The following is a 25,006-nucleotide window of genomic DNA, read 5'->3' as shown; positions in this document are numbered from 1 at the left end:
GCCAAAGCGCAAACATGTTACACGTTGGAGAGCTGCCCATGAACACTGAAAACATACCGTATGGCCCTCAGTATGTCTCAAAACACACTGTCTTTAAATAGAATAAGACATTATATATTTTGTATTGCTTATACTAGTGTTATTTTAGTATCATTGAGATATAGGACCCGATTTTAATGATCTGAGCGCATGGTCTGAAGCGCATTGCGCAGGTGCCCTTAGGGTGTGTCCGGATCCACTTTTGCTAGTTTAACAACCGGAAAAAACGTCCAAAAGGGTTGTGTCTCGTCTCTTAATGAGGCATGTGTGTGTTTTGAGTGTAACATGCAATAAACCAACCAGAGTCTCATCTCCCTTTCCCTTTAAAAGCCAGTTGCACTCGCACCATGGCGGGTTCACTATTTACATGTGAGCGGAAAGACTGAACGCTTCTCCAGAGAAGAATCCTTTTATTTTAATACTTAAAAATGTGTGTGTGCTGCTGCGTGTCCCTGTGTGTGTAATAAGCAGAGTGTATGTGCATTGTGTACCTGTCTATAGGTGCATATTACAAGCACACCCTTTAAATAACACACAAAATACTGCGCTATTGACTTTAGAGCAGGTTTGTGTTGGTCAATGGCGCAGTCGTTTTCAGTTCCTCAAATTAGCAACCCGCCAACAATGCTCCTGAACACACCTGGTTTTCAGACCAGACGAACAGATGGGCGCGAGTGCATTTGATATTTGAACAACGTGGCCCTGGACGTGAAAATGAGAAACACGTCAGACTGAAACTAGCAAAACACACTTCACACTTAGCGTCGCATTGCGCCGGGTGTATGATAGGGTCCATAGATTTGATTGAAATAGTGTCACGTCTGTTTTGGGGTTTTGGCTCACGTTTATGTTTTATGTCTTTTATTTTAAAGGTTCCTTTTTTTCTTGTTTTGTCATGTGAATCTCTCATACCATCATGTGTTTATGAGTACATCTCAATCAGCTCCCTAGTTCACTAGTGAGGGCACAGGTCTCTATGTTTTTTTTATTATTATTATTTAATTGGGATTTATTGATTTTATTGAAAAATAAAACATGATAAACCTGTATTTTTTCGACTGTTCCGTTCATTTTTCAATGTGGGGTCTGTTTGGACCCCGAAGACCATGAGTGTATTTTTCTTTTTTTTACCTTCAGAACAACCGAATCAAACCCATTTTTTGCGTGTGTGTGTGTTTAGCAGTGATGGGAATAACGGCGTTATAGATATACGGCGTTACTAACGGAATTCTTTTTTTCAGTAACGAGTAATCAAACGAATTTCTCCCGTTACAACACCGTTAGCATAACTAAGAATAAAATGTGGCGTTATTATAATGGAGCTCACTGAAGCGGTTTTCATCTGAACAGGCGCTCTGTCAGTCGGATCTGCAACGTTTTTTTAAATCTAATTTGTTGGTGTGTGTACGGGTGTGTACGGTGTGTGTGCATTCCATGCGTGTTTGGTACACATAACTGATGATGATTAGTGGGTGGGAGACAAGGTTGAGGTTGATAGGTTGAGTTCGAACACACACACACACACACGCATATGCACAGTCACACACACCAACGACCAGGAGGAGTCAGACTTCAAAGGTACACTCTAAAAAATGCTGGGTTAAAAATAACCCAAGTTGGGTTAAAAATGGACTAACCCAGCAATTGGGTTGCTTTAATACAGTGATTGGGTTGTTTTAACCCAGCAATTGGGTTGTTTTAAGCAAAGATTTAACCCAACCGCTGTGTTAAAACAACCCAATTGCTGGGTTAGTCCATTTTCAACCCAACTTGGGTTATTTTTAACCCAGCATTTTTTAGAGTGTAGCTTTCGTATACTGGTATAAGTATAAGCACTACTTTTCCCTCGTTGAGGTGAAAGGTAAGAATGTTTATGTAACGTGCAACTTATGCCAAGGAAGAAAGAGTCTCTCCACGCCGGTGGCCAGTCATTCTAATCTAATGAAGTCTCACATCACATGCCACCACAAAACTAGTGGCTAAAAACCCAGGTGATAACGCAAGCTCCACTACCAAAGGAGAAGTATAGTACTGATAATATTTGCACAATATTTACACTTTAGTAGGCCTACTGATAATATTTACAATACCTAATGTATTGAAATTAAAAGTGTCTCTCACATTGTCCCACAGCAACATTACAATAGTATACATTAATGTACAATGTTTTATAATAATCATTTATTCTATTTACTGTCCAATTCCTTCATTTAACATATTTAATATTGGGGCATCCAAGAAATGGCAACATTTCTCCTGTTAGTGTTCTTCATATTTAGCAAGGGTGCCAATATTTGTGGATCCCACTGTATTTCTTTGTTTTCGTGTTAGTGAAGGAGAAACCAATCATTACTTACAACACACAGGATATTTCAAAGCTCTAGCACCGATCCTCAACAGCCAAGCGACGGTGGAGCTTGAAAAAGGCGGTTCATAACAGGTGAGATAATACACAGCTTAACAATCTAATTTTCGGCGTCTGACAATCCCACCGAGCCCCGTCACTGAACTCACTTCTATCAGGATCCCCGTCAGCTCTCGCTGCTGCTGACTCAATGCCTGTCCTGGTCCCAAGATGCCGGAGACGATTCAAAGTTCCTTCGCTTTCCATTTGATTAAAGCCAGAATAAATTTACCTCAGGGCAGTTACGCAGAGGGAATCGCAACCCGCGCTTCGACGAAACCTCATTGTTTGATAGACAAGGCTAGGGTTGCGTTCCTTTTTTGTATGCACAACCTTTTTGAAATCGAAATCTTTCGTTTTTCTGTGACACCAGGAGATAAGGCTGCGTTATGAGTGATTTTTTTTCACTGACACATACTCTGATAACAGTTCAAAAGAAAGCCCACTCATATTGAGCCTCGATGTTTATCTGGAAAGCTTTGATTGAATATTAAAAGTAGTCTTGATATGTAACACAGATATTTAGCAAAGCTCATTCAGGATAACAAGAGTCCTCTGATCTGTTCAAAAGCCATGATGCATTGTAAAATAATGAATTCTTAATCTGCTTTTTGACAGTTTTGCATACAATGCAAGATTGGATTATATATGGACACATACGTACTTGACACTAGAGATAATGACACAGAAACAGGGCCTTGATCTTTGCAGCTTAATTCGTTTGAAATAATCAGAATGAAAATGAAATGTTTTTAGTTAAATTCAGAGCCCAAAACTTTATTCTGCTGTATTGCCCCTAAATAAAGAGTGATCTGTTACTATTTCCATCTAATCCTCTCATCAAAAAAAGGATATAACAGGTGCACCTGATATACAATATGACCAAGACAAGCTGTGTGTACACAGAGACCATTTGAATGCTTTGTGGAAGTAGAAATGTGTCGACTGTTAGAGGAACCATCTGTATCAAGCATACACAGACTATATCAAACGTGGCAAAACAAACCTCAAATGTCATTAGTCATGTGACCTGCAACAACCAATAAAGATTGATGTTAGTATGTTTGAGGTTCGCCAAAATTTAACATAGTCTGTTCATACAATGTTTTGATTTGAGATTGAATAGAAGCTCAGATTTTTATCATTTCATCTTACAAGGTGACCGTGCTGCTTCAAAAGTCATTTGGATTCACTTCACACTGCCTTTATGTTCTTTTCAGAGCTTGAACCTGATTCTGGTTTCAAAACAAGGAAGTTGTGTGAAACGCTTGCGTGGTTCATTATTAAAATCTTTAAATTAGCTAGAGCCAAAAACAGACTGGAAGCTCAAAAGCTCCGCCTAAGCTTTCAGAGCGCAAGCTTTTAAAAGTTTCAAATCTTTACAACTCTCACATCAAAAACAGAAGCTGTCCCACATATAAAACCAGAAATGGTACAGTTAGTGGTAACCACTAGGGCTGGGCATTACATTGAATATTAAAATGAAGTGAAATAGGGGTGAGTAAGGCACTGCCTAATGTCGAGTTCAGACGGCACGGTTTTCAAACTCGTCGGATCACTGCTCTTTTCATAATGCATGACTATCTTTGGTAGCATTCAGTCACTGCTGTGTTCACACTGACCGGTGGATCGGCGACAGGGGTTTCACACTGCATGACTGTATAAGAGGTCGAATCCCAGACAACTCTGTCCCGTCAGCAAACTGCATTTCACAATACAAAAACATGCGAGAAGTAAGTAGGGAACAATGCGAGTCCGTCAGACTGGAGTTGTTATTAAAAATGATAAACTGCTGAAAGTTTGCGATCCAAACTGTCTGTGCATTGATTTGCAGCGGAAAGGAGAAAAAGAAAACAGCTTATGGAGGAGGAAATGGTTGGGGTGACACAGGGAGCAAGGATTGTGTTCTGCAAAGAGAGTTGGAGGTAAATAAATCATTTTACAATGTTCTGCTGCTGCGACTGGTCAAGCAAATGTTTGTGCTTTGTTTCTGTTTGATATAATTGTAAATATATCTATTAAATACTGATATTCTGCTCTATAACTCCTCCCTGGTCCTCCAGCTGACCTGTATCTCGTTCTCTCATTGGCTGATCATTGCCGGTGTCATTTTCAGTCAGAACTCATTTCACACAGCAGGAGTTTGAATCACAGACAGGTCCAGATATTTAGCATGCCAAATATCTCACGGGCGTCTGCGATTCTCTCTGATCGCGTCTTTCACGGTGTGAACTACAGGGGAGCTTGGCTCCCCTTAATAGGACATGGGCTCCCCTGAAAATGTGATTTGTACAATTTTGGGGGGTCTCAAAAAATATTGACAATGTGTTATTTTGAAGTGCAATTTCAGTTTTGTGTAATGTAGTCATCGTGGATTGTGTAAAATTGCAAAAATATAATTCATTCATGCATGACGGTGATTTAAACCTATTTCAGTTCAATAAAGATAACTATACATGTTATTCTTGTCATGAGCGTCAAGGTGTGCTGGCGCTGCGGTGCAAATTCCACTTATGTTTAAAACATGTTAACTCATAGGTTTGTGGAAAAAATATAAATGAATATCAACTTCTTGGATTTCTGGGCGAACAGCAAAGGAAGCTGACCCCAGGCCTCTGTGGTCGATTCAAGGTAAGATATGTCATTCCCAATTATGTTGTGGCTGGGCTAGGTCTGCGTGACTCTCTATGTCTTAGACCTAATTGAATGGATGAAATATGGTATTCTTCTGTAGCCTGACGAGTAACTTTAACCGTTCTTCATGTGAACTCAAAGACAACCGAATGCTTTGTTTATAGGCTATATTTGTGTGTGACTGTTTGAACTATCAATTTGTGTCGAGAAAGTATAACAGGGTAAATCCTGTATTGTGATTATAGTTTAGATCCTCTGCCCGAGCCCGAACTTGACTCGACCCGACCGGGCCCTTGATCAAAGCATTTGTTTTTTATTGGGTGGGCAGAAAGCTATGCCATAATCAGAAATGATATATATAAAAAGTAATAACTAATACAACAACTAAGAAACAAAAAGTCAGGATTAGTGTAAAGATGCATCTAAATATTTAAACATTCTTAAATCAAGATGCATTTACTAGATAAGTACAGTTTTCAACTAAATAAGAGGAGCATTTTTTTACTCTCTCAGTCACACACCTGAAGCTCATTCATTATGCAGCTCATTATGCAGGGTCATTATGCGGCCTATTATGATCTATTGTTATCTCAGGTGTTATCTCATCATTATTTATTAGATATCACGCCTCCTCGCATACGGGCTTTGTGAGGAAAAACTGTCTTACAAATTTAAAATCAGTGTATTGTTTTATGTGAATGAGTAGGCTCAATGATTCGCACATCTGTTCGAAGCAAAAACTCAATGCAAATACACCATGGAGTCAAAAGCCTTGTGAACATATATATATTGTGTTTTTTCAAAAATCATGCATAAACATTTTTCTCTCAAAAATACAAGCATGTACATACATGTTGCTTAGATATTATGGTAGCCCAGTTTGTGCTGAATACAGTGTAATTACACTTTTACCATTATAACTTTACTTTATTTTTACTTTATAAGCAACTTTATTTTTTACTTTATAAGCAACTGAAAAAAACACAAATGTCAGAGCATGTCAAAACTTCTAAATGGCCCCAAAACAGCTCAGACTTCAGAGGGTTAAACTCACAGCACATGCAGTGATGAAGCGCAGCATTCTGAACAAACTTTGAGACGCCAGTCATGAGCTGCTCGCGTGAACATGCAATTTGCTTAAATATTTATTTTCATTTCGAATTGTTTCGTTTAAAAGTGGACATTTCAAGCTTTCTATACACATATTTCTCATGTCTGTGAGGCAAGTATCCTGCTGAGGTTTGTTTTATTTATGAGACGTGTTCAAGAGTAATTGTGATCACTCCGGCGCCTCCATGTCACGATTAATGTCTTATTGTCTATTTATTAAATCCAGGCAATTGGCTGATGAAACATAGATTAAAATTAAGATACAATTTATACAAAACGAAATGCACTTTAAAGAAAGTCCATCCATCCATCCATCCATCTTCTTCCGCTTATCCGGGGCCGGGTCGCGGGGGCAGCAGTCTAAGCCGAGATGCCCAGACTTCCCTCTCCCTAGACACTTCCTCTAGCTCTTCCGGGGGGACACCGAGGCGTTCCAAGGCCAGCCGGGAGACATAGTCCCTCCAGCGTGTCCTCGGTCTTCCCCGGGGCCTCCTCCCGATTGGACATGCCCGAAACACCTTCCCGGGAAGGCGTTCAGGAGGCATCCGGAACAGATGCCCGAGCCACCTCAGCTGTCCCCTCTCGATGTGGAGGAGCAGCGGCTCTACTCCGAGTTCCTCCCGAGTGACTGAGCTCCTCACCCTATCTCTAAGGGAGCGCCCAGCCACCCTGCGGAGAAAGCTCATTTCGGCCGCCTGTATCCGGGATCTTGTCCTTTCGGTCATGACCCAAAGCTCATGACCATAGGTGAGAGTAGGAACGTAGATTGACCGGTAAATCGAGAGCTTCGCCTTACGGCTTAGCTCTTTCTTCACCACGACAGACCGGTACATCGACCGCATTACTGCAGAAGCTGCACCGATCCGTCTGTCAATCTCCCGTTCCATCCTCCCCTCACTCGTGAACAAGACCCCTAGATACTTAAACTCCTCCACTTGGGGCAGGAACTCTCCACCAACCTGGAGTGGGCAAGCCACCCTTTTCCGACTGAGGACCATGGCCTCGGATTTGGAGGTGCTGATCCCCATCCCAGCCGCTTCACACTCGGCTGCAAACCGTCCCAATGCATGCTGAAGGTCCTGGTTAGAAGGGGCCAACACGACAACGTCATCCGCAAAGAGCAGAGACGAAACCGTGTGGTCCCCAAACCTGACACCCTCCGGCCCTTGGCTGCGCCTAGAAATTCTGTCCATAAAAATTATGAACAGAACCGGCGACAAAGGGCAGCCCTGCCGGAGTCCAACATGCACCGGGAACAAGTCTGACTTACTGCCGGCAATGCGGACCAAACTCCTGCTTCGGTCATACAGGGACCGGACAGCCCTCAGCAAAGGACCCCGGACCCCATACTCCCCCAGCACCCTCCACAGGATGCCGCGAGGGACACAGTCGAATGCCTTCTCCAAATCCACAAAACAAATGTGGACTGGTTGGGCAAACTCCCATGAACCCTCCAGCACCCTGTAGAGGGTATAGAGCTGGTCCAGTGTTCCGCGACCAGGACGAAAACCACACTGTTCCTCCTGAATCCGAGGTTCCACTATCGGCCGGATTCTCCTCTCCAGTACCCTGGCATAGACTTTCCCGGGGAGGCTGAGAAGTGTGATCCCCCTATAGTTGGAACACACCCTCCGGTCCCCCTTCTTAAAAAGAGGGACCACCACCCCGGTCTGCCATCCCAGAGGCACTGTCCCCGACCGCCACGCGATGCTGCAGAGGCTCGTATGCGAGCGCCTGGTGGCCGGGCCTTCCCCCATGGGGTCCGGCCGGGCTCAGCCCGAAGGAGCGACGTGGGGACACCTTCCCGTGGGCCCACCACTCACGGGAGGGACCGTAAGGGGCCGGTGCAAAGCGAATCGGGCAGCAGTCGAGGGCGGGGGCCTAGACGACCCGATCCCTGGACACGGAAACTGGAAACTTTAAAGAAAGTCTTTCTACAAAACTTAATATTAAATAAAATATAATAACCACCAAAATCATTTCTGACCCACTCACATCTTTGCACTTTTCATAATCAGATGAAATTTAAAAATAACTTTATAATATTTAAACATAAATATGAAACAAAATGCATTGTTTAATTTCTACAACAAGTATAGTAGACTATAGTAGGGATAAATGTCATGTCTGAGCGGGATTTGAGTGAACGTCATTTTACCGGTGAGTGGTTCATGGGTGGAGCACGCTGGCATAGAGCAGATTATTCAGCTGAGCGTGACACCGATCTTTTTTTGCGCCTGATCTACGATCTAATTGTGATGTATCTAGTGCTTGCATAAAGCAAGTTGGCTAGTGTATACACTTGTAGCTGTTATGTGTCTTTGTAAGACCTCGAGCAAGCAAAAAAAAGAAAGAAAAGAAAGTGGGCTCCCCCAAAGGCCACGGTATAGTTCGAACACTGGCGTCTTTGATCATTCACACTGCGTGATTGTCACTCACGTGAACAAGCACCGATTTGCCAATGATTTGGGGCTTTTGTCTGCGATTTTGCAAAACATGTCTGCGAATCAAAATCGGGGCTAAAATCGGGCAGTGTGAAATCGCCATAACGCAGGGCTAGTTGTAACACACATGGTTTCAAAGTTTCCACACATGCCAGCATGATGAAACTTAGTGTATTCAACGCTATCTCACAACCAATTCGTACATATTTGTACAAATTGAACATGTCATAGAAAAAAAAAAACATTACTTATGTGCATCATGAGATAAAACAACGACACCAACATATTTAAAGATATATCTTTGCAAGTTGCTTTCAGTTAAAGCCTCTCAAAAATGCATTTTAGTGTGGGATCAGCTTAAGCCTCGTCTGTGAAACCGGGGGACTGAGATATACATGTTGAGCTATATTGCCCAGCCCTATAGTGACCACCACAGCAGCTCATCTTCTTCCAGTGTTGATCCAGTTACAGCTCTGCACTTTTAGTATTTCCTTCTCTTCCTACTACCTCTGTCCTCTCAATATCCATCTGTCTCCACTGCATCAGCTGCCAGGACATCTGCAGCCTTCCAAAACTTTGGAGGTAGTCATTTTTTACACCTACCACAAGCTATTTTCAGCCAAATGTGCAATCAGAACAGCACAATGGAATCACATTGGGCACCATATTGCACTGTTTGTACTCCCATCAGTATTTCTCACCAGGCACGAGAACTTGAAAAGCGTTCAAAACCCGCAAGTAATAAATAAATAAATAAACTTAAGAATTGTCTTGTTTTGAGCACAGGATCAACTCTTGTTCTTGGGATTTAAAAGGTTTGGCTAATACCAACATAATATGCAATAATATACTGCCAAAGCTAGTGGAACCTGATTTAATAGAATCTCTTATAGACGAAAAAAGTGGAAACTGGATTCATAATTTGACCATACGACAGTTTGACCCACTCAAACTCTCACCTCAATGCAATCAAAATATCGGCGCTAAAATATCTGAAGGAAGCAATGCACCATAATAGATCTTTGAGCCCCACATGGCAGCCCACCCTCGAGCATCAACAGATTAATTCCAGTCAACAGATTCTCTCTCCTTTATCATTTATGCTTCTGAAATCAGTCAAGCCTGGGTTGCAAAAGCAGAAACCACCCTTCAAAGTCAGGCCAATGTCACCGTTCCACATTCCCCAATGCCCAATCTATCACAATTATTAGCTTGTAGTCCTCTGTTTGAGTTTCCTATTAAAGCAGCACATACATGATGAGGAAAGGATTGGATTTGAAAATGAATTCTGGCTGGAGCTGTGGCTGAGGTGTTAGCGCTCATGCTGTGGATGAGGTCCAGGGAGACCTGCTTTTGCCTTCATTTGTACTTTGTAGAGACAATTGACAATCTAGCCGTCTTTCAGCACATTAATAATATGCAGACAAATTCCCTTTAAGTAAAATAATTATTAAGACATCTTATTTGGATCTCAACCTAATAAACCAATCACTGTCATATCATCCGATCATATTCCTGGAAAACAAAAACTAAATATACACTAAATATTCTGCTCTTGCTTTAACAGGTTAGCGTAGCAGATAGCGAACATAAGAAGCATAAAATAAAGACCCAGGAAACCGGAGTAGAGAGAGGCCTTTAGTAAGGATCTTTCCAATCTTTTTTTGTAAAACTGTGAAAACATAATAATATGGCATTACAAACTGCCCACATATACATATATATGAATATACAACTCAAGTCTGACATGTAAATAGCTATCACATAAGAAAAATTAGCCATTATAATGAGACTTACAGTATTAGTAAGCATTTAAGCTAACTTTAACATGGATGTCAATGGAGAGATGCTAATCGCGATTATCCTCTATTAGTACAACATTAAGCTAAAATGGACAATACACAAAGACTATAGCAAAGTAGAAATACTTCCTACAGAAATACTCACAGACTTAGGGCTTCATAAACTATCAAAGGCAAAGAGAAAAGAGTAGCCGCTGCATGTCCTCTCCGTATATTAGAGTCAGAAGCAAAACAGAAAAACTACGGCAAGAGAGGAGGGACTAAAATATGAGAAATCAAATGCAATACAACTTTAAACCACTAGATGTCTCTAATGCGACACAAAGTGGGGGCAGAACACTAAATATACATACGTATACACCGATCAGGCATAACATTATGACCTAATAGTGTGTAGGTGAAAAGAGACCACAGCCACCTGGGAATACCGTTTCCATGAAAGGGTGCACATGGTCTCAACAATGCTTAGGTAGGTGGGGGTGTCAAAGTAACATCCACATGGATGGAGGACCCAAGGTTTCCCAGCAGAACATTGCCCAAAGCATCACACCGCCTCCGCCGGCCTGCCTTCTTCCCACAGTGCTGGGTTAAAAACAACCCAAGTTGGGTTGAAAATGGACTAACCCAGCAATTGGGTTGTTTTAACCCAGTGAATGGGTCGTTTTAACCCAGCGGTTGGGTTAAATGTTTGCTTAAAACAACCCAATTGCTGGGTTAGTCCATTTTCAACCCAACTTGGGTTGTTTTTAACCCAGCATTTTTTAGAGTGAATGCTGCCCCATACACAACAAACCGAGATGCTTTGTGTATTCTGACAGCTTTCTATCAGAACCAGCATTAACTTCTTGAGCAGTTTGAGCTCCAGTAGCTCGTCTGTTTGATCGGACCACACGGGCCAGCCTTCACTCCCCACGGGCATCAATGATCCTGTCTCAGGTTCTCCACTGTTCCTTCCTTGGAGCACTTTTGATAGACACTGACCACTGCAGACCAGGAACAGCCCACAAGAGCTGCAGTTTTGGAGATGCTCTGACCCAGTCGTCTCGCCATCACAATTTGGCCCTTGTCAAACTCGCTCAAATCCTTACGCTTGCCCATTTTTCCTGCTTCTTGCACATCAACTTTGAGGACCAAATGTTCACTTGCTGCCTAATATATCCCACCCACTAACATTAGTATTAGTATATAACAATATGTCAGATCTGCCATAAGAACAGTTAATAACATATCTCTTTAATCTTTTTTTTTTTTTTTTAAAGCAAATTCAATCTGTCAGTTTCAGTCAACAAATAGACTCCTCTGTGCTGTTCCGGCACTGCTCCCAGTTGAAGCCTCATAAATTATTCATATTCAAGTTAAAATGAAGAAATATAGCAGCTCTCTCTTTTTAAAACATTATTTTCACTAACTTGCTTCATTAGCTTCATCATGCTCTTTGATGTAAGAGCCTTTTATTTTTTAACAAGAAAAGCATTTCCAAGCCTCTGTCTGTTGTACCATTCTCTCAATCCCATGAACATTACTTTTATAGAAGGTTAAATAAATTAATTTTGGCTTGCATTGAGTTGGTTGTGAAACATTATCACATTAACTGCAACATATACATGTGTATTTGTAGAATAAAGCACAAAGTCAGAATTTGACAACGATAACTGTGTTCCTTATCCAAAGGCAAAGCGAATCCAGCAAAGACAAAAAAGAACAGAGAGTTAGGACAAAAGTGAATTGTAGATAAAAGTCTTGAATTGGATAAAAAAAAATTCTGTGGAAAGAAGAAGCTCATAAACTACAAGGGAATCGTTTTTATCAGTGACTGATTGTCTTTGAAGCCATTTTTAATTTAAAAGGCTTAATCAAAAACATACATGGAGGCTACATGGCATTGTTTTGCATTGATATTTAATGCTTTAAATAAAATGTATAATGGCACTATTCATTATCATAGCAAATTAGTTTTCGGTGTGGTATTGAATTTGTGGCATCTAACATAATTTTTCATATACACATAACATATGCATATCTGTATTTGTGCATTCATTTTTATTTCCATTTCCAAAAAGTAAATTCAGTCTGCTAAATTTAGCTGTCAAACGGTTGTGTGCTGTTCAGGCACTACTGCTAATCTAAACGTAATTAATTATTCATGCCAACATTTTAACATGAAGAAACAAAGCAGCTCTCTCCTCTGAAACATTCTCTCTCGCTTGCTTCATTAGCTTCAGCATACTCTTTGATGCCTTTCTTTTAATGTAAAAATAATAATGCTTTTCTAAGAAATGCCTGATGTACATTTTCCTAAGCTTTACTGGATCACCACATCGATGTACTGTATATGTCTGCTAGCATAGACATTCAGAGAGCATTTCCTCTATTAACTGGAAACAGTTGTCAGAGATTCATTGCATGTCAAAATGTGAGGTTCAGATTGCAGAATGACAGTTGAAATGAGTCGAAAATATGCACATCCTACCCGAGTTGACCGCAGATTCAAGCTGCAACGTGAACTGAACTACGTGTTTCAGTAGCATGACAGCAGTTCAGCTGTTTTCAAAACAGAGTAGCATTTTCAGTAACAAGCTCCATTTTCTAATGAGTAGTGTAGCCCAACCACTACAATACTCTTTTAATCTTAAAACTGATGGAATAATCAGACACACTCATCTAAAAGGTCATCAATCTCTCTCTCTCTCTCTCTCTCTCTCTCTCTCTCTCTCTCTCTCACACACACACTCACACACACACACACACACACACACACAAACAAATGTAATATTGGAAAGCCAGATTCATTTTATAAGCTGCTTCGTCCTAAAAGCTCCTTTTTCCCCATATGTAGTGCCAGAAAGTTTGATTTAATTTAACTAATCAGTTCATCCTAATCGGTCCTCTCTTTCATATACTGAATATAGAGTGGGAAAAAAAGTCATTAGGGTTGGATTCACAGAGTCCATATAATACATATTCCATATAGCACTAAAATGTCAAAGCAAGATGGTGGTGTACCCTCTATTAATTGAACACACAAAAATACTTCCAGAAAATGAAGAACAAGGAATGTGCATCAGGTGTGTTTTGCTTTGTTTTCATTGTAAATGTTGTAAATGAAAAATGCCTGACAATGTCAATAATTGTATTGTTAACATGCTGTTTCCGAGCATGTACTGTATCTTTAAATGCAAATGAGCTGCTGCTCCACCCACTTTGCAGAAGAGGGCGGGGCCTGTACAACTCGTGCCTCCGATGCTCTGGCAAAAACTAAAACATCTGTTTGGTTTTGATGATCATCTCTATCATGCTCATGTGACAATGCAATTCATTTTAAAGCCATATCAGTCTAAACTTCTGAGATATGGTTTTCTGAGCTCACACACACACACACACACACACACACACACACACCCACGCCTGAAGCACACGCACAGAAAGCTATGTGTCAGACGGGACATCCCGTGAGTATTAAACTAAGTTCTCTTTCACGTCTTATTGCGCTTGAACCAGAAACCAGAACCAGAAAATCACTCACTGCTCTCGACTGAATAACTTTAGTAGCTTTAATAAGAACACATTTCCTACTTGAACACTCTGGAGAGGAGATAAACATGGCAGACTGTTTTCAGCTCACTGAGGGGAGGAGCTATGCTAAACGTGGAATCAATGTGATAAATCTGTGCACTAAAGACTGCCGTGTGGAGGTAATGTAAAATGTATGTGTGTGTGTGTGTGTGTGTGTGTGTGTGTGTGTGTGAGTGTGCCAGTGCCATTCCGCCACCAGATCAGGTCCCCTTCTTCACAAAAGAAGAAGCCACTTATATCCACTGCGAAAACCAGCTGAGAACCGCTGACTCAGACTCAGAAGAGGATATTAAGTGCAAATAGCGTTAAATGCATGTACACTAAGTGAAAACAGCAGTATTTTCTTTGCACATTAAAGTGAAAATAGCAGTGCAAATTATGTTAGCAGATGCTATTGATAATTTGATATGCCTACTATTTGCACGTCTGCATGTAATAGTACTTTATCAAATGGTGTGTAATAATAACAACATAGTAAGTGTAGCTGTATGATTATATTTAATAAAATCGTAAATGGATGCTGCTTTATTGGGAGATTAGAGTCCCTGTCCCTAAAGTCCACCCTACACCATACATTACCATGACCATATTTAACCTGCTGATCAGTAAAAGTGTTCTCGAAGGTACAGGAAGGGAGATACCGCTTTGTGCACAGTTACAATATGAGCTGCACGACATCCAAATATTTTAAACGAAACATAAAATCTCTGGGCTCATATACAATGGGAATACGAGAGGAATGGGATCGGGAAAAAAGTGGATTTAAACTCACGCCAAAATCTAATGTTGCTAGAAAGGTCTCTTTCTTAATTTTGTACACTTTGCTCATATATACTTTATACTATTAAACCCCATCTACGTGAAGAAGTGATTGGCTAACCAGACTGAAATGTATAACTTTGATATATATGGCATAGATACAGAGTGCCTCTGTAGTAGAGGACACTGCAAATGGAAAATATTGTAAGTACTTAAATATTGTCAGTGTTGGTTGCAGTAATGAAATTAATTATAGGATCTATTTCTATTTTTATTCACAACTTGGGTCAAAATCAAAGACAAATAATGAGTCAAACTGAGGACTATATATAATTACACATGTTGACTGAGAGAGAAAACAAGAGACAGGTTGGGATAATCAATCAAACAGTAACTATGACAACAAACGAGAAGCGGGAACAAAGGCAACGGAAAACAAGCAAACATAAGCCTAACAAACATGAATATGCAAACAACATACCGAGCTCGTCAGCATTTTTTTTTTTTTGTAAAACCACTGATACATATTCACATTTTCTAATTAACTGCACTCTCCTCTGGAGATCTGGAATGATCTCAGCTCTCAACCCCTGAGGCTATTAATTAAAGCATACAGACTCTACACACGCAGCCACTCATACTATCTGCCTTATCTTCACTGAGGAAATATGACAGACCATTTGATAAATATATTATCTTCATGAAATGAAATCTCACTGTAGGCTTTTAATTAGCACACAATAACCGCATGTTCTCTGACTATGAATTTACCCATATCTAACAGATCCATTTTTTGCAGTCTGTAAATATATTTGATTGTCTCTACAAAACAAATGAAAATACAAACCTTGTCTGCAATCCCATGTGTTGATTTGCTTTTCTACCTGCGACATGAAAATGTCTCACACTCTGAGGTGTTTAATACTCGGTTTGTTTCATGGGTCTCTTTAAGTGCGGTTCACTTATATTTAGCATTAAGAGCACATAGGATGCCAATTTACATTCCATCTGTGCCTTTATTGTTTCATTCTCTTACATTCAATCTAGCTTCCTGTGTGAACAGACATAATACAGCACTGAGCTCAGACCAAGGCGGTGTCTGAAATCGCACAATTCCCTACTACATACTAACAGTATGTGACAAAAGAAGTATGTCCAAAGTCACGGTACTCATTAAAAGAGTAGGCAAAAATTGTTCGGATGACCTACTGCTTCCGGCGAGATTATGAAATGTGCATACAATGGACACTTTACTATCCCATGAAGCCATGGGAGAGGATTTGTGAATGACAGTGAAGCAACGCAGCTGAAGCTGGTAGGTCACATGATAATGTAACGTAGACTCAGACAATGGATGATGGAAAGAACCGAAAGCAGGTTTATTGAAGACACAGGTGAGTATACAGGATAAGACAATGGTTCCATATCAAACAGGGAATGGTAACAATGTGGCAGAGCAGGATGCAATAGAGTCCTTGAATAGTAGTAAAACTCACTATACAGGAACACATAAGGAGATGACAACACTGGAATGGAATGGAAGGCAATGAAGAACAGAAACGGGTAAGTAGTATTTCAGGTTGATGTTCACAGGATGTAAAGTCTGTTGCCGTAATGCTGACCAAACAATGAGTGAACTGAGTGAGTGTCCTTTATAGGGCATTAATGAGACTGTGATGGTGATCAGGTGAAAATCGTGAGGGATGCTGGGTAATGTAGTTTGTGAGTGAGAGTGTGGTGAAGAGTGAGGCAGAGTCCGGTGTGTGTTTGTGTGTGTGTGACAGAACCTCCCCTTCCAGGAGGGGATTTCAGACTCTCCAATAAACAGAACAGTCCATGGGTTAGTGGAGGCAGGGAGGAGACAACGGAGTGAGGAACCAGAGGATGATCTAGAGAAGAGCCACCCAGATGAAGGCCCTTGGTGGAATTGATGGAGGGAGGAGCCAGGGTGGAGCCAAGATCCTGCCCAACTGAGGTGGACCCGGGAGAGGAGGAGACCCAGGTGGAGCTGAGGAGCCAAAGATCCAGGATGCCACTGATGGACTGGAGGGCAGAGGTGGAGACGGGGGCTTGGCAGACAGGGTTGGAGCCAGTTGGAGTGACCACAATGGTGTAGCCAGAAATAAGGAAGAATCCCGTGAAACTGAAGCGGTGGAACGATGAGGCGTAGCCAGAGGACTGGAAGTCTCTGGCGCAACCAGGGTGATGACTGACCATGGTGGAGCCGGAGGGACGAGGGAGCCTGGTGGAGTCTGAGAGATGACAGACCATGGTGGAGCCGAGGGAGCGTAGAGTCAAGGCGCAGCTGATGGGTCGGCGGGCCAAGGTGGAGTCCAGGGCTCAGAGGCTTGATGTGAAGCTAGGAGATCATCAGACCAAGGCGGCACTGATGACTTGGAAGCCCAAGGCAGATCCACAGAAAGGGGGAGCTGAGGGTCTGAAGGGAGGCGAGGCCGAGGAAATGGAGGGCTAAGGCAGAGGAGGAGGGAGAGGGAGGCTGGGCAGGACCATCCACAATAAAGGAATCTTGAAGCTGGGTAAAGCCAATGGTGAAGAAGGAGACTTGGAGATGGGCAAAGCCAATGGTGATGAAGGAGACTTGAGGCTGGGTGAGACCAACTGTGACAAAGGATTCTTGAGGCTGGCTGCTACCAGCGCCAACAAAGGACACTTTAGGCTATGTGGGACCTAGCCTGGCTCCACCCTCCTACGTATTTCCACTAGTTTTTAATTTTCCTTCAGTTCTCCGTCTGGGACTACGGTATATTCTTAGGTTTTCTCCGAACAATTTTTTACCGGTCCAATCAGCCAACAGAGGGAGTGGCTGAATATGATGACGTTGATGTTGTGCGCTAGTTTGAGTTGTAGTTCAGTAATGGCGGCGGAGAAAGATGTGAGTGAAGCCATTCATTCCTGGCACAGCTGCCATATATCCAGAAGTTAAGGTCAGAGCAAGAACAATTTTTGCTGAGTTTTATTGGTGGCCATGTTGTTGTGGCCCGAGAAAAGTTTGATTTTCCAGCTCCGTTAGTGGTGGAGGAGTTGGCTGAAGCCGTCCATCTCCCACCGCCCACGTTAAAATCCCCGGCCGAATTACCTACTGTTTTAGACAAACACCAAGATCGAGTGGTAATTTAATTGCTCTCCGAATCCACATCTCTGAGTTTTCAAGAATATATCTTATATCTTATCTATATCTTTGACCAGAATATAACCAGAATATGACCCCTGCAGAGCACCGTGCAGTTGCGCTTCGCTGTAATTTGGATGCATTTCTAGACTTGTATTTCTTACATGCTGGCGAGTGTTTACAAGAGCAATATATATTTCATCATCGTTAAAAAAATAAAAAGAAGAAAAGCTCGTAAACATTTGAATTGGGACGTTATTTACGGCAGCATTTATTCTTATCATACCAAGCATATGACAGCATATTTACAGCATACAATCATGTTACGGACCACGAGAGCAGCGCGTTCCCGATCACAAAACTCTCCCCGCCACCGTGAATAAATCACAATCCAAATGCATGAGTTTTAGGTTTTATCACTGAGGTGGTGTGAACATTTATTTGCGGACTTCCATGTGAGAATCAGAGGCGAACGGCGCATGACATACATCATGACCAAACGTTAGCAATTGGTTATGGCAGATCAGAGTGACTCTGAGCAGATCCAATAGTTTTAAACTTCAACAGAATACCCACCTTCAAGGAAGTAAACGCTTGTCAATGAAGAGTGGCCAAACTCTCTGTACAAATTAAATGTACGAGAGTCTGGCAAGTCCAGGCTAGGTGGGACCAGCAGGGCTGGAAAGACTCCAGAAGGAACCGGGACATCCAGACAGGAAGGTATCGGCAGAGGAGGAGTCTCAATCATAGAAACAGGGGTGGGAACTGACTCTGTGCCGTCTAGGGCAGGGGTTTTCAAACTGGGGTCTGGGGACCCCCAGGGGTCCTCCAGAAGGTTCTAAGGGGTCCCCAGAGAATTTCAGAGAATAAAAAGACAAAACAAAAATGGATAAAGTTTACAGAATATTCATTCTGTTTCATTTCTAAATGTTTCTCTCCTTTCTTGCCGTATACATTCCAGAATTGTATATGTTTGCTTTGTATCTTTAGTGAGTATTTCTCACTATAGTGCCCTTTATCTCGCTCACTGGGGTTGTAAGGCAGTTTCCTTAACGCAGTTTGTGAGCTGCTTATACAAATACATTTTAACTTCAGGTTTATACATCCAATATCAATATCCAGTTTAAGTTGGGAAACAATATATTGTATTTATAATGTCACACTTACTATTCATCTAACAGTTTAAATTTTCTTTCGTACATAAAAATAGATGAATTTTAGGAAGGGGGTCCCTCATAAAGGTTCATCATATTTGGGGGTCCTTGGCATCATAAAGTTTGAAAACCCCTGGTCTAGGGTACTATGATGTTAGTCCTTACCAAAGTTAAAAACAAACGTATGCTCATATTTTGTACTATGGTATATTATAGTTGAAATTTGCTATATTAAGTCAAAATTCAAGTCATTTATTTGTATAGTACTTTTAACACATTATTTCAAAGCAGCTTAAAATATTTGTTAATTTATACAATATCAATATTGTCATGCCTTATAGTCGCATTTAGCAGATTAGAGCTGTGCGATAATATAGTTTACATTCTGTGACGATACAAGCAGTCAATCAGTTGAGATTTGCTATTAAGTTTGTATATAGTGTTTTATGTGAGTGTATATATGCAAAGTTTTGTATATACTTATATATCCAATTTTATATAAAGAGCAGGGCGAATATATAGCTTACAGGCAGCCAAGGTTTGGTGTATATTGCTTTATCTACTTCATATAAAACAAATGGATCATTACTCAGCAGAACACAATCTTAACACAACACTCAATGTACCTTTGAGGCACTTAAGTTCACAGACTCAATTGACTTATTCCTTGCCAATGGCTGCGTTATTTTTTTAATTAGTAATGAGGAGCGAATGTAGCCAGGGATGCGTTTATTTGGCTTGGGATGGTTACATAAGCTGAGCTGACAACACTCTCAACTCTCAACTCTGGATAAGGTTTAGGTTTATTATTCCACAACTCTTTTGCATAAAAAGATGGTGTTAATGCTGGCGATGTAATGAAAGCGAATCCTAAGCTCTTTTGTAGTGTCATTGCTGCACTGAAAGCACAGGGATAGCATCGCTTCCATAATGTGAAGTGGCACACATCTCACATGATACACTATCTGGAGGACTTGTGAGGTTTCAGACAAGCGGGTGGAATGTTATTTTAGTTTCACATATGGGTGGGTTTGATAGAGTCTGCTGGAATGAAAACCACTGGTCTTTCATCACTGCTGGACAAGTCTCGTTCTCTTCCTCCATTTATAATAGGTCTGTTCAAAAGAACGTGCATGTCACTGTTCAAAGCACCATGTACTTCAGTAGTTGTTTTAAGGCGTATTTGTTTGTAATGTATTAGAAATATCTCTTTACGTGAGTTTAAATGAAAATGATTAGATGGAAAGTCTAAATGTATTTACAAAATATCAATTTCATTTACTTCATGAAACAATCCAGAAATCTAAGTGATTGGATGTACCTTTTTTTCCATCATGGCAGACGGTAAAACTCAGTTTTGTACATTCAATCCCATTTGCTTTAGAAATTGAAAACGAGCGAACACTTTATTTTGATGGTCACCGTTAGGCATTCAATTAACTATAAGTAACTTTGCTAATACATGTCAAACACCTCTCATTAGAGTATTAGTAAACTGCTTAAATCAGCTTAATATCTGCTACAACTTTGTGATGATTCTCCAACAGACATTCCACTATAAGTATCTTTGCAAGTACATCATTTTAATAATTTAATCATTATGTTTGCTCAACAAAAGTATTTTTCAAGTTACAACCACTGTGACGGGTAACTGATCCGACTAAAACGGACGATCAAAACTACGAAAAATAGAAAAACTTTAATTGAAGCAGTGTCAACACTTTTGTACAATACGATTTTTGTACAAAATCCTTTTCATGCAGAAAAACTGGCTAGCAACGTTCTAAAACATAATAGAAATGTGCCAATTCAAGCTAACAACATGTTAAACATGTTAACAATGTGTAAAATAATGCCAGCAACATGTTAATTCATGTTAACAATGTGTTAAATTATGTTAGCAACATGTAAATTTGTGTTAGAAAAATGCTAATCATGATAGCAAAATGTTAAAACATGTTAACAAATTGTCATGCTAACAACATGCCATTGGTAATGTTAAAACATGATAACAATGTATAAAATCATGCTAGCAAAATACTAATCTTAACAAAATGCTAAAACATGTTAACAATTGGTAAAATCATGCTAGCAACATGCTAATTCATGTATGCTTTGTGGTAAATCATGATAACGTGTTAAAAATGTTAACAATGTGTTATATCGTGCTAGCAATATGTTAAATCATGCTAACAGAATGTTAAAACATGTTAGCAATGTGTAATGCTAACAACATACTCATTAATTAATGTTATCAAAATGTTAACAAAATGATAAACATGCTAACAATGTGTTAAATAATGCTAACAATATGCTAATTCATGATAACAACATGTGAACAAAATGGTAATTATGCTAGCAGCATGATAGAAAATGCTAGTAAAGTATTAAATCGTGCTAGCAACATGTTAAAACATGTTATCAAAACATGATAAATCATGTTAACAACATGCATCAACATGTTAAAGGATGTTAGCAACACACTTGCAACATATTAAATAATGCTATCAATGTGTTAAACCATGTTAGCAAAATACTAATCATGTTAGCAAAAATTGTTAAAACATGCTAACAACATTTTTAATATTGCCAGCGAGGCAGCAAAATGCAAATTCTTGTTAGCTTTGTGGTAAATCATGATAACGTGTTAAAAATGTTAGCAATGTGTTATATAATGCTAGCAATATGTTAAATCATACTAGCTAAAACATGTTAGCAATGTGTAATGCTAACAACATACTAAATCATGTTAGCAAAATGCTAATGTTAACAAAATGATAGAATATGTTAACAATGTGTTAAATAATGCTAACAACATGCTAATTCATGATAACAACATGTGAACAATATGGTAATTATGTTAGCAGCATGATAGAAAATGCTAGCAAAGTATTAAATCATGCAAGCAACATGTTAACACGTTAGCAAAACATGTTAAATCATGCTAACAACATGCATCAACATATTAAAGAATGTTAGCAAAACACACTTGCAACATACTAAATCATGCTAGTAAAATATTAAATAATGCTATCAATGTGTTAAACCATGTTAGCATCATACTAATCATGTTAGTGTGACCCCTAGCGGGCACCCAGATTCACACTTTGTATAATTAAACTAGAAAACCCAAGTAGCCCTCCCCTTAAGGCTATCTAGGCAGGTTGTCCAACGAAGGAACACAAATGGGACTGATGTAATCAAAAATATAATTTTATTAAAACAGTAGACACAATAAATACAACCATGAATTGGGGCAAGCAAATATTCTGTTGAAAGCGGTGAACCAGTAATAAATAAGTCACAGCAAAATGTGTTCACATTGTAACTTGGTGAATAAAGTCGAATAAATGGGTATTGTACAAACACACTCCAACACTACAACAGACTCCACACCAAATAGGCCGTACACACACACGGCGTTTCACACTGCACACCGGTGGGCACTACAAAAGGAACACTGCCCCACAAGGAATATTGCACAATGCCCAAGGCCAAATACAAAATTACAATGGTTGCACAACAAACAGACAACAAAAAAAAGGAGAGAGAAAAAAAGACAAACACAAACAAACAATGAAGCTAGCAGGCTAAGCTTAGCAGGCCCACCAAGCTCCAGGTCAGAGCACAGTTGTAACACGCATGCTCAAAGCAATAAAAGTGTGAAGGATGGTTTAACCCAGGAAAAACAGTGGCTAGTTGGACAGAGGAAGTAATCCTCCTGTAAGCAAAAGCATATGATATGAGCAATGATTGAACTACTAGGTTTAGTAGCAACTGCATACAGGCCTTCGTCAATCAAATGGCTACACAAAGGAATTAAATAGACTTACAGTTGAAGCCAGTAGATGTAGGACCTACAGTAGATGAATTCGAAGCCAACGAAGTTTAACAGTGTGGGTGACTAGCTGAGCACACTCACCAGCGTCAGCGTTGCTTCTGTTCACAGATAATCAAACAGGAAACAATCAGAGCTATAAATAGCATATGCTACGTCTGAGGGAGAAAGGAACCAAGTAAACTTACGTTGCTGCAAACCCGTATGGAATCACTAACGTTACTCGCTATACTGTGAGCAATGTAGACTTGTAACTGCGTGTACCATTTACTGGTCACCATATGCTCCAGACACCAGGCCGAGCTACAAACAAACAATGAGCCGTGTTAAGCGCTACTCAATGGGAAATGAGTTTAACGTTACAAACCCATGGACATAACATTCCAAAGAAAAAGACTCACATTCTCCTGACCGCACAGCTTAACTCCAAGGCTCACTCCTCGAACGCACACCACACTATTGTTCACCCGTCCACGTCTTGGACACATTTAAAAAGAAAGCACCCTGCAGCCACCTGATCAAGTAATTAATGCCAGTGGGCCGGCCCTCATACCCTCTTCCGGTCTCAACAACCTCACCTGCTACATTAGCAAAACCTGTTAAAACATGCTAACAACATTTTTAATATTGTCAGCAAGACAGCAACATGCTAATTCATGTTAGCTTTGTGTTAAATCATGATAACAACGTGTTTAAAATGTTAGTATTGTGTTATATCCTGCTAGTAATATGTTAAATAATGCTAGCAACATGTTAAAACATGTTAGCAAATGTGTAATGCTAACAGCATACTAATTCATGTTAGCAAAATGCTAATGTTAATAAAATGATAGAACATGCTAACAATGTGTTAAATAATGCTAACAACATGCTAATTCATGATAACAACATGTTAACAACATGGTAATTATGTTAGTAGCATGATAGAAAATGCTAGCAAAGTATTAAATAATGCTAACATCATGCATCAACATGTTAAAGAATGTTAGCAAAACACACTTGCAACATACTAAATAATGCTAGCAACATATTGAATAATGCTATCAATGTTTTAAACCATGTTAGCAAACATACTAATCATGATAGCAAAACCTGTTAATACATGTTAACAACATTTTAATATTGTCAACAAGGCAGCAACATGCTAACACGTTAGCTTTGTGATAAATCATGATAACAACATGTTAAAAATGTTAGCATTGTGTTATATCATGCTAGCGATATGTTAAATCATGCTAACAACATTTTTAATATTGTCAGCAAGGCAGCAACATGCTAATCATGTTAGCTTTGTGGTAAATCATGATAACAACGTGTTAAAAATGTTAGCATTGTGTTATATTATGCTAGCAATATGTTAAATCATGCTAGCAATGTGTACATAGCCTACTAATTCATGTTACCCACATGAAAAAATACTAGCTATAGAATATTATTGTATATTATAGTAAAATTACAGTAAAATTACTCTAGTAAATACTATAGTGTTTTTGAACCATACTGTAGTAAAGAAACTTCAGTAAATTGTAGTATATTGTAGTATATTATAGTAATTACCACACTTTGTTAATTTACTGTAGTATATTTACTATAGTACGGTTCAAAAACACTATAGTATTTACTAGAGTAATTTTACTATAATATACTATAGTATTTTTTCATGTGGGTAGCAAAATGCTAATGTTAACAAAATGATAGAACATGTTAACAATGTGTTAAATAATGGTAACAACATGCTAATTAATGATAACAACATGGTAATCATGCTAACAACATATTAAATAATCCTGTCAATGTGTTAAACCATGTTAGCAACATACTAATCATGTTAGCAAAACCTGTTAAAACATGCTAACAACATTTTAATATTGTCAGCAAGGCAGTAACATACTAATCATGTTAGCAAACAAACAAATTCACGCTGGCAATGTGTTTTTAAGTTCAAACTTTTATACAAGGCTTTGTCAAGCCAACATCCAATTTGTTTGTAAACCTATTCTGCTAACCCCTAACTCTACTAATTCTAACCTTACCCCTAACAGTCTACTAATACTCTAATGAGAGTTAGTTGACATGTAGGTGCAACGTTACTAGTCAACAGAATGTCTCAAGTGGACCA

At 39.7% G+C, this 25,006-nt stretch overlaps 1 long non-coding RNA gene across 1 annotated transcript in view; it reads right to left on the bottom strand.

The window, feature by feature from the left end:
- The window catches only part of LOC307139343, a 96,487-nt gene extending 73,104 nt beyond the window's left edge, over nucleotides 1-23,383 (bottom strand). Inside the window, exons 1-3 of the long non-coding RNA XR_013818112.1 lie at nucleotides 23,289-23,383; nucleotides 23,076-23,190; nucleotides 22,883-22,988 (exon numbers count right to left, since the gene is read on the bottom strand). This is a non-coding gene — a long non-coding RNA (uncharacterized lncRNA). The remainder of the gene's footprint in view (nucleotides 1-22,882; nucleotides 22,989-23,075; nucleotides 23,191-23,288) is intronic.
- Nucleotides 23,384-25,006: the final 1,623 nt, after the last annotated feature.

The sequence above is a fragment of the Gobio gobio genome, assembly GCF_949357685.1.
Source record: "Gobio gobio genome assembly, chromosome: 16".
Lineage (NCBI taxonomy): Eukaryota > Metazoa > Chordata > Actinopteri > Cypriniformes > Gobionidae > Gobio > Gobio gobio.
This window is presented reverse-complemented; position numbering and strand designations above follow the sequence as displayed.